This window comes from Cyprinodon variegatus, unplaced genomic scaffold (genome assembly GCF_000732505.1).
Source record: "Cyprinodon variegatus isolate N-32 unplaced genomic scaffold, C_variegatus-1.0 Scaffold284, whole genome shotgun sequence".
Lineage (NCBI taxonomy): Eukaryota > Metazoa > Chordata > Actinopteri > Cyprinodontiformes > Cyprinodontidae > Cyprinodon > Cyprinodon variegatus.
Genome location: NW_015150737.1, coordinates 707,067 through 718,203, shown reverse-complemented (window position 1 = coordinate 718,203; position 11,137 = coordinate 707,067). Strand labels below are relative to the sequence as shown.

General features: G+C 37.3%; 1 protein-coding gene across 1 annotated transcript in view; it reads left to right on the top strand.

Moving 5' to 3' along the window:
* Positions 1-5,490: 5,490 nt before the first annotated feature.
* rnf19b (ring finger protein 19B) overlaps positions 5,491-11,137 on the top strand; it is a 70,855-nt gene continuing 65,208 nt past the window's right edge. The window contains exon 1 of the mRNA XM_015383410.1: positions 5,491-5,700. The gene's annotated coding sequence lies outside the window, so the exon portion shown is untranslated. The remainder of the gene's footprint in view (positions 5,701-11,137) is intronic.

Below are 11,137 nucleotides of genomic sequence, written 5' to 3'. Positions count from 1 at the left end.
AAAAAAAGTTATTTTCTGTTTTGTTTTATTCTTGGATCGGGTTTTAAAGGGTTAAAGGTTTTTCTGAATATCCCAAAGGTTTAATCACCTCCTTCAGCTAAATACTTTGATTTTCATTAATCATAAAGTCTATCTTCGTTCTTCTACAACAGAAAAATGTAAAGAAGTAAAATTGTAAACTTTTTTGATTGATTCAGAACTTATAGCAGGATTAATACTGTTGACACTAATTATAGTGCTGTGAATATTTTTTTTTTTTTTTTCTGTCAAATTATTACTGGTATTGCCAGTCTGTATCCTACCCCTGTTCCCCCTTACAGTGCAGCAATGATGCAGATTCCAACACATAGACAGCTCCCTTGGCTTTATATGCATGTTTTTGTTATTAGATTCATTTCTAGCCATAAAAAAACTAAATCTTGATCCTCATCAGGAAGCTCAAGGTTAAGTAATGAAGAGAATTAATTTGTAGAACCAAATCTGAAAAAGAAATAAAAAAATTTAAATATGAAAAAGAGTCTCAAGAAAACAGCAAAGATTAAAGTTATTCAAATGTTTTTTGTTTTTTTTTTGTTATCTAGTGGTTTTTAATTTCTGCATTGGATTCTTTTTCATTCTTCACTTACAAAATGCATTCCTTTACTTGCAGCAATAATGGAGCAAAATTGACTCCATATAGTAATATAGGAAGTTTGATTTGCGGCCATGTTTTTGGACACACTTTTGGAACATACAAGAAAAATAAGAATAATATAGAACATTATTAATTACAAACAGATACAACATCAAAGGGCTTTATAAAACAGAGCAATTTTACGATGTCAAAATCAAATCTGTGCTCAAGGGTTGCAAATCTTTAAGGGCAGTTATGATTTTAATGGCTTTAGCATTTGAACTGAATTCTAAGGATTCTATATAGATATTAATAGAAGATAATAAAATCTGGAAATTAGGTTTTTGTTGTTTTTTGGACACACTGAGCCCTGCCTTGTGTTAAAGTTATCAGAACAAATTTTTATCTGTTCAGCATCACAGTTTGGTGTCCAAATGAGTTATTTCCTGTTGCAAAATTTTTAAATTCTAATTTCTAACTTCTAAATCCTGGTTGGGGGTGGGATAGTACGTGGTATCAACATAACATCAGATGTGGTGCCAAAGAATGAGAGAAAAGCAAAATCTGTATGTATTTTTTTTATTAAGGTTTTCTGGTTTCCTTGCAAGTTACATGTTCACCTCATGTTGTGTTTTAGGTAAATAGCATTGGTTTAAAAACAGAACAAACAAATCCACTGAAAAACAGGAAAAGCAGCTAAAGTCAAAAAAGGAAACGTTTTGATTATGACTTCTTTAATATGTTTAACTTTTGAAATAAGTCAATAAATGAGATGAAGACTTTTTCATACAGATTTAAAGCATAATCTTGTATGTTTAAATATTTTTTTGTCTTTTTTATGTTATGTAAGAGATAAATATATTGTTCTGATGTCCTGCAGAGTAAATCGACTATTGTGCAGGTTAAAAACTTATACTTTGAACTAAATATTTGTTTTTAAAATTCAGTGTTGCAAATGTTGGTTCCTATTTGTTAGTAAGGAAAGATGACTTTTAAAATGCACCTTCAAACTGAAGCTCACTCCATTAGTTAGCCCTAATGACTTCCCTGGAAAATTATACAGAATACATTTCCTGCTTCACACAGGGAAGAAAATAGCTGCACTGAGATTTAATTCCCAATTTCATTTACAAGCGCTGTTTTAAGGAAGTTGTTAATCAGCTAAAACGGTTAGAAACTACAGAGCAGCAGCAGGGAAACTGTTATTCGAAATAAGTCACTAGCTTTTAATGTGATAGAAACCAAATTAAAGGAACAGATCAGTTTTCTAGGTATTTTCTGGAATAAATCACCTCTTTCCAGCACTAAGTGCTCGCAGCCAGGCTCTGATGGGGGGGTTGTATCATGGCATGGGATGGTATCGATACCCTACAAAGCTGATCCAACTTTTAATTTTGGTAGCTGAAAACATATTGGTACAATTCATAAATGCTCCTCTACTGTGGAACCAACTACCAGTTTTAGCCCGTGAGGCAGACACCGTGTATACTTTGATGAATAGGTTTAGAAAGGTTCCTTTGTCAATCGTTTACAGTTTATCCTGACCGATCTCTGCGGTTATGCTGCTATAGGCTTAGACTGCTGGAGGACATGGTGACCACTTGTTCATCATTCTGCTTCATTTAATGTCTATAATCCCCTTCTGCATTTTTTTACTTTATGTTCTCTACTACTTTTTCTCCTCAAACTAGTTTTATCTGGTTTGGTTCTTTTTGACTGTGACACCATCCTGTAGGGAGTCAGCAGAGCTTCTGCCATTAACAGCTCCCATATAAATGATAGAGTTGGGACTTTATGCTGGTGTAGATTCTCAGTAATTTAGGTCATAGTCATTCCAAAAAAGTAAAAAAAAAACAAATCCACTGGCCTTTATTACCAAGTTTTCAAGATGTTTCTCTTCCCATCCAGGAAGCTTTTTCAATTCAAAATCTCAGAATTAGTTAGCATTGAGTGTTAGCATTGAGAGTTAGCATTGAGAGGCATAGATCAGTATCAGGTATTGCGGGCTAACAAAGAACCCAAAACAACCTCCATTCAACGCTATTTCTGACATTTTGAATTGAAAAAGTTTCCTGGATGGGAAGAGAAACGTGTTCAAAACTTGGAAACAAAGTCCAGTGGATTGTTTTTTAATTTTTTTGGAATGATAGACTTGGGACTGATTTTCAGACTTAAGTCCTGTTTCTCTCTTAGACATACGTAACTATGGGCTTAGCTTTTACTGTGACTAACTAGAGGTGCTCTCTTTAATCCCTTTTACATGAAAAGTGGCACAGAGCTCATCTGCTTAAGTGTTCGCTTCCTATACAGAGGCGTCTGTCGAGCTAGTTTACAGTTACCTTTTTAACATTTTTTGATAAGTTACTTTATATTCCTTTTGTGTGTCTGCTTCTGTTTTATTGAACAACAAGTCAGCCTAAAAAAAAAGGCCTCTCACATTGAGCCTGCTTATGGTTCTGCTGCAGATTTCTTCCTGTTAAAAGCTAGTTTTTCCTCTCCACTGCCGCTGAATGCATGCTCTGTGTGAGGAACTGTTGCATTGTCAATGGAACAATGCAAGTGCAAAGTGTTGATCCAGGAGGAGCAAATCCTGCAAAGTCAATGAATGGATGCAGTCAGCTGGGGTCCCATAGATAGAAATCTCTTAACCAATCTGACTAAATGATTTGACTAAATCGTCTCCATAGAGTGTCCTTCAGCTGAATTGAAGTCAGTAGAGATTTCCGGGTATCTTTGGGAAATATCTTTCCAGTCCTCCTAAAGTATGATATAATCTTACTGTATAATAATATTCAATTTATACAATTGTGTTCAAGAAGAAAATAAAATCTCTGTAGACTTTTCAGAACTTATTAAACAAGTTTAATTGTATCAATCAATCCATCCATCCATCCATCCATCCATCCATCCATTTTCTTCTGCTTATCCGGGCCGGGTCGTGGAGGCAGCAGTCTAAGCAGAAATGCCCAGACTTCCCGATCCACAGACACCTCCTCCAGCTGCTCTGGGGGGACCCTGAGGCGACACTAGGCCAGCTCAGAGATATAGTCCCTCCAGCATGTACTGGGCCTTCCACCAGGCCTCCTCCCAATGGGACATGCTTGGAACACCTCCTGAGGGTTGCGACCAGGAGGCGTCCAGAACAGATGCCCGAGCCACCTCAGCTGGCCCCTTTAGATCAGACTGGGCTCCTGAGAGGACTGGGTGGTGGCTGACAGAGGCGTAGCCAGACTTTTTTTATAAGGGTGGCCAGGCAATAACCATTGTAGACTGAGGGGTGGCCGAAAGAGATTAGGCGCATGAACCTCAAAGCCAATCTATACTGTTCCAACAGGAAAATTAACGAGCACGACATCCATATTTTCTAAATAAAGATTAACTACACATACATTTAAACATCCATGCTTCTTAGATAAAAGGTATAGTGCATACATTTCTTTCAGGTGTAAGTTCTGGGGTGAACATCTTTTACATTGTCATTGCTTACCTACTTTTATTAATAATCATTCTGCAAAAAAAATTGTTTTATATTTATATATATACATATATATGTACATATATCTATATGTATATATATATATATACACAAAATCTAGTTGTGAAAAGAGCCTGATTAATTTACTAATTATCTTTAATGTTAGTATATTGATGTGCATAATAAACCACAGTGTTTTTTTGTTGTCAAGTAACTGTTAATATATGAAAAATGTAAATGTTTTGAACAGTCCACTTGAGAGTATTAGTGCTGCCACCATCTGTATCAGAGGGAAGAAAATGGTAGAGTGGCCACAGGGGTTGCCAACGAATAGCTAAGGGTGGCCATGGCCACCCCTGGCCCCCCATCTAGCTCCGCTCCTGGTGGCTGAGGCAGACTGCCTCGACGGCCCGGTCCATATGCGCAGCTTCTGGACATGGAACGTAATTTTACCTAAAATAATATATTAAACAAATGTCAGAGGTTTAAAAATAAAAATAAGAAATCAAACAAGGCTGATATTTTAAATTGTTTACACGTGCATGAGGGTGTGCACTCAGTGGAGGGATCTCATGCCAATGCCGCCCTAAGGCAAAGCCGCCCTGGGCGTCTGCCCATATAGCCAGAAACCGCTACTGATGACGTATATGTTCAGCTTGAAAATACTTAAACACTAATAAATGTTCCTTCAGAAAAAAAATATTTTTTATATGAAGCTAAAACCTACATTTTTAAGCATAAATTAATTGCAGAAATATATTTCTAGCATTTCTGTCTTTTGCTCTTTGAATTTCTGTTAGTTTTTTTTTGCAGCATTAATTTAATAATTAAAATGATAATAATAATTACCGGTATTGCTGTTATTATTAACATAAGTTACTTTCATATAGCCTACATATGTCCATATTTTTTCTAAATGTTTCAAATGTATTTATTACTTTTTTCAATACAAAACTTTATTTAAAAGTTGCTTATTACAAAACATATCACAAGCTATAGAACAGTATCTCCAAAATATCAAAAAATTTGCATTTTTTTTGTTGTTTTTTTTTCAAACAACTTTATTTGTTTCTGCAAAGAACAATACAGAGCAACCACATTGCACTATAGGAATTCACAACAACCATTATTTACAGACATTGTTTACCAGTCAAGTAAATGAACTCGTTTTGTGCAAAACAAGAAACAATAAGGAAAAAAAAAAAAAAAAACTAAGATCTTACATTAATTAAATTAAAAAATTAACGCTAAGGGGAAACAGAACTCTAAATAATATTGAAAAGGACAAAGGCTTTTCGAGTTTTTAAATATGTCCATATTTGTTTGGATATTGAAGACGTCACAGGGTGGGGTTTCCGTACAGCTGACGGGGTGACGTCATCGGCAGGGTTTTCCTCCTCGCGGGGCGGCAGTGAGCGCAGAGATTATAGCCCCAGATTAGCGCTGCTCTGCCGGAGCTCAGGAAGCCCGGAGACCGCCTCAAACCGCCAGCAAACCCCGCAGCAGAGGCCCCGTCCTCCGAGGAGAGCTCAGACCCGCTGCTGGTGGATAAAGGAGCGGAGGAGGAGCCGCTCCTCAGCCTCTGCGGAGGAACACATCCGCCGCTGGAGGGGTAAGTGCTGCTGCAGACATGACAAGCATTTAAATCGTATCTCAGTGTTAGAACTGCGCAGATAAACTGGGTGGAAATGTGGATGTTAGTAAAAATCGCCTGAAAGATAAACAGAGCAGAGGAGGAATGTGTTCATGTGGGCCGTTAGATTCAGGGAGGATTCAGCAGCAGAGCAGCTGGATGTCTGACAGCAATCCTCTCAGATTCTATATCTGTATCCAGTTAAACACATCCACCATTTCAAATCACCATATGGTCCTTTTCAGTGATCAGAAAAACAAACAAACAAACAAACAAAAAAAAAACAATAAAATGGTATATTGTTAATTCAGTTAAATTCAGTTTATTTATATTGTGCCAATTCATAACAAATGTCATCTCAAGGCACTTTACAGTTCAACCAGATCCTACAGTCCAATTGATTCAGTTTTCTATCTAAGGAAAACCAGTTGATTGCATCGACTTATTGACTCAAAGGCAATCCCTCACACTAAGCATGCTTGTAGCGACAGTGGAGAGGAAAAACTCCCTTTAAAGCTGCAGTCTGTTACATTGAGAAGAGAGCAGACTTCGACTGAAAATTTGAAGAAANCAGAATTCTGACTTTAATCTCAGAATTCTGACTTTAATCTCAGAATTCTGACTTTTTTCTCAGAATTCTGACTTTAATCTGAGAATTCTTACTTTTTATCAGAATTCTACAATTAAAAAAGTCAGAATTCTGAGAAAAAAGTCAGAATTCAATAAAATTTAAAAATCAGTAAACTTTTTTTTTCAGTGGCCCTAATCCTCTTCCGTAGAAATGGGCATTTTTTTGAAAAAGTGATTTAGTGGGGGGGAAAAAAAGTATATAACTGTCCATCCCAGTTAAATAAACGGAGATCGATGGATTTCACTCAGTCACCACTTTATTTTACATCTTTGCAAAGACAGAAAACGTTCATCATAAGGCTGTTACAGCACAGTAATCAGCCCTGCTCTGATCTAGACAGAGTTTGCCTCCCTTACTTCTAACAAGAAAAAAAAACTGTGAAGGTTGTGTCAGAGTCAAAACAAATAACACACACTTTGGTTAAACAATAACAATTCTCGAGAAATAATTTGGCTTGTTATGGGATAAATAATCCTTGTATGCAAAACACTTCTCACATTTTGTGGCCTTGCAGGTGAATCAGACTGAGTAAAAACATTTTTCACTGGATACATCACATAAATAAATATATGAGACAACACAAACCTAAAGTTTCCGACCACAGCAGAGAGGGCAGGTCATTTAAAAAATGTGCAACCTTTCTCAGATAAAATTAGTTTATGATGTCATTCACAAATCAAGGTCACCACAGTCCACTCTACTTTCCTGTTGTCCTTTCTTGGAAAAAAATGTGTTTTAAAAATGGCTGAATTCCTCATAAAGTTGCTTCCTTTCTCATGTTTTAATTGTCTCACCAACAGGATGACCAGAAAAAACATCCATTCTGATGAGTTTTATGTTATTTTAGTGCCTTTTGAATATCAAGTCAAGACACTGGTTTTTGACTCTTTAAAAAGTAACTAAACTTTTGATTAGAAAGATAAACTGAAAGTTGTTAACTTTAATTGCCTTGATATACGGTAATGTATTGCAAATCAGCCTTATATGACTAAGCTGAGTTGAATAGAATACTCATTTTAGAATGTTCCTTTTTGCATTTGTATTTCTGCAGTATTTTGCCTTAAACCATCTCATTTCTGCCCTCCAGGTGTTGAAATGTGGCCTCTGTTAAATTTCCAAAGTTAAAACTTTACTTGTCTACATAGTTGGAAGCCTCTTAATGTGCCTTATGTGAAGAAAGCTTGATAAATTCTCTGAGTATCTTGGTGTATTAATATTTAGCATGGTGCATTTCTATTAGGCCTATGTCTACATAAATTGGTAAATGTCCTTGTAGTTTGTCTACCTTACTGCCTACCTTATGTCTACATAGTTTTGTACATCTTTGTATATATATATATACATATTTAAAATACGCAAACACTCATTGGTTAGCTATTTGTTAAATTTGTGCTGACGCCAAAGAAAATCCTCAGAAGCAAGCAGGTGTTTTTCAAACTGCTAACGTGAATTGTCTATGCCATGCTACAATGTGGGATTCAGGAAAAGATGTTGAAATGTCTGAAAGGTCGGACACAGGCGAGAGCGTATCGGGAGACGGAGACCAACGAAACCTCCCTCATCCTTGGCCCTATCTCAGAGAATTTTTCTAAATAGTCGAAAAATTGAGCTTTCAGTTCATATAGTGGCATTCGGCTGTTTTTATACTTTAAGTAGTTTTTTGAGCACATACTTTTTCACTTATACTTGAGTAAAGAGGTCAAGTTGATACTTCAGTGTTTTTAAACTGCAGAATACGTGTGACACCACTGCCATGTTTGAGTTGGTGACGTTTCTCCAGAATCATATAACCTGGAGGAAAAGTTTCACAAACACTGCAGCTGAGAAACAAGAACTGTTTCCTGCGCTTTGTGGGTTTTCTAGATAGCATCTGATAACACCTGATGAGGGGTTGTAATGGCTTGTTATCATCGCTGTGGTGTTTGCTTTGGGAGCAGCAGCTGCAATGAAGCATCAGCTGGGATTCAGTGGATGAAGACCGTCTTCATGCCTCTTGATGTGTTTGGCTTTTTGACCTAAAGAATGAGATTATGAGTAAACATTTCACAGCGTTTTTTCCTCTTCACCGGTATCCTTTATTACCTGCCTGAAAACTAACAAATCTATCATCTGGGCAAAGTGGATAAGAACAGGAGATCCAATAGAGATAACAAACGTATTCTCTTTTTTTTAATGTGGCACAAAGTTCCTCCATGGCAAAATTAGATATTTTCTCAGAACTCAAATTCTTCTCTTTTTCAACCGTCCTCTTTTGCACAAACATGCTGATAAAAGTTCTAGAGGACGATCTTTTATTTCCGGGTGGATTTTCTCAATAAGTGGTCCTCCTAATTGTCAATCATTCTGGTGATATGGTTACGTAAGGCTGTCCTACATGCTCGTCCTGTTAGCTAACTTTTTCTGCGCATGCGCACTTTCAGGCGTATATCTGTGGTGAGCTACGGTTTCAGACAGTCATTGAAGCTCACCTTTCTCAGTCGTAAGAAAAAAATGTTTGAGAAGAAAAGAAAGGCCTCAGAAGAGGCAGATATATCCCAGAATGCTTTGCGCAGAGCGCTGTCCTAGCAAAGCATTATGGCATTTGCTGTTACATGGGCTCACTGTTCCTAAANAAATTTACTCGAGTAAAGGTAAAAATTACATATTTCAAAAACTACTCATAAAAAGTACTCAATTACAGTAACTTGAGTAAATGTAATTCATTACTTTCCACCCCTGTTAAATACTCAGATCTGTGTCTTTTTTCCTTTTTACTCAGGCTTTAACCTTTAATCATAAGTCGTTTCTTATGATTGTCCATTTTTATTAATTACATGATAATAATAATAATTGAACTTTATTGATCTCACATTGGAGAAATTTACCTCTGCATTTATACCATCCCTTTGGGGAGCAGTGGGCTGCCATTGTGCGGCGCCCTGGGAGCAGCGTGGGGTTAAGGGTCTTGCTCAGGGACCCAGAGTGTCAGTCTGTGGGAGTCGAACTCAGAACCTCAGGATTCCAAGCTCTATGCCTTAACCTCTAGGCCGCCACTCCCCAAAAATCACAATTATTTATCCCACTTCATTATTTAATTATATAAATAAATAAAACGGTTTTTTTGTCTCGTGAACTTTTGACTACACGATAAAATATCAATCTTCCAGTTCCTAGTATCAATAAAAAAACAAAACAATGAGGAAAATGGGCTACCTCTGCACCGCCACTCTGGCAGATGGCGCTGTGCGGCGCAGCATCATATCTTAAGGTGAGACACTCACAGTGGAAGACATGGACTGACTCAAACCCCAAACATCATGGATACTAAAATAACTAAACGATCAATATCTTTAGATGAACATTTACAACAATTTATTTTTATCTATAGATTTAATGTGATAGCTGGGAAAAATATTGCAATATATAGTGATATTGCAATATCGTGCTAATATCATGTTGTGACCCAAGTATTGTGACACGTATCGTATCGCAACTCCCATGCCAATTCTCACCCCCAATAATTGACATGAATTTCTGGGGAAATCAGCCAAATTTGATTTTTATCTCTGTATTTAGTAATTTTTTTCCCACATTTGTCATCATTGCAAAATGATATCCACCCAAAATGAAGAGCATATAACCTAAGAGCATATAATCTATCGCTTATGCAGAGACATGCACATTTGTGGCCTGCTGGAGGTCATTTTGCAGTAACCTGACTCCGCCAGATGGATTTGCTCCGCATATCCATCTGGAAACTTTCCGTTGAAGTAATTTTGGGAAGGGGCGAAAATACTGGTTAGCTGATTGGCCGACGAAAANTGACGGTGTAATGACAAGAAAAAAAGCTGGAACATAGAAGGAAAAGGCAAATGAAAATGGTTGATTACCAATATTATAAAGCAATGATATCAGCATGGATTTTATGTTAAAGAACAAAAGTGTATCTTGAAGGATTTGCATTTTAGACAAATTTAGAGTGATTGGAAAGTGTTCAGACTGATACAAAATGAAGCAGTATTTGGTAAACTTATATTTTACTGAATGATTTGCCCAATTGGAAATCCAGAATGTTAGATAACAGATGCCTAAAATCTGATTATTTCTCAGGGAATATTTAAACAAAACCTTTATTTACACTATGGGCACTTTATGTGTATATGTGTATATATTTAAGGGTTATATGTATAAGGATAAAGTATTTTCTGAGCTGTTTCTGCTGGAAGGTGAGCCTGAACATGCTACAAGTCTAAAGGATATGAAGCTGAGCCTCCTTTGTCCTCCGTCTGTCTGAGACATTTCCCCTTCCTGCTCTGATGGAGCATTACCTCATCCAGTGCGGGTCCAGGTTCAGGTTCCCCTCACATGATGGGCTTCAGGTTACAGCACAAAGCTGGGAATTGACTCATGCTTCAGTCGGTGAAAGAAATGGGGGGTTGAGGAAGCTCAGAGGTTTGCTCTCAGCCACCGAAGGGCCCGCAGGCAAGGCATTAAACATTCAACAGCTCAGCAGTGCGGCTCCTGAAGGCTCCTCTAATTATAGAAGCTACCCAGCCCGATTCCCTCCGCAGCGCTCCGGACTCTCCCTGTACGGTCCCTGTGTTTGTGTGTGGGAGAGAGGCGTTAATGAGAAACGGTGGGAAACCGACAGGACTCGAGCTCTCCGTTTGTGACCCATCTGCCTCCCACTGCATCAACTGTTTCGCTTCATTTCTACATTAAATACCAGAGGTGGAAAGAGTACTAAAAAAATTGTAATTGAGTAAAAGTATCTTTACTTTGCCTAAATTCTACTCAGAGTAAAAG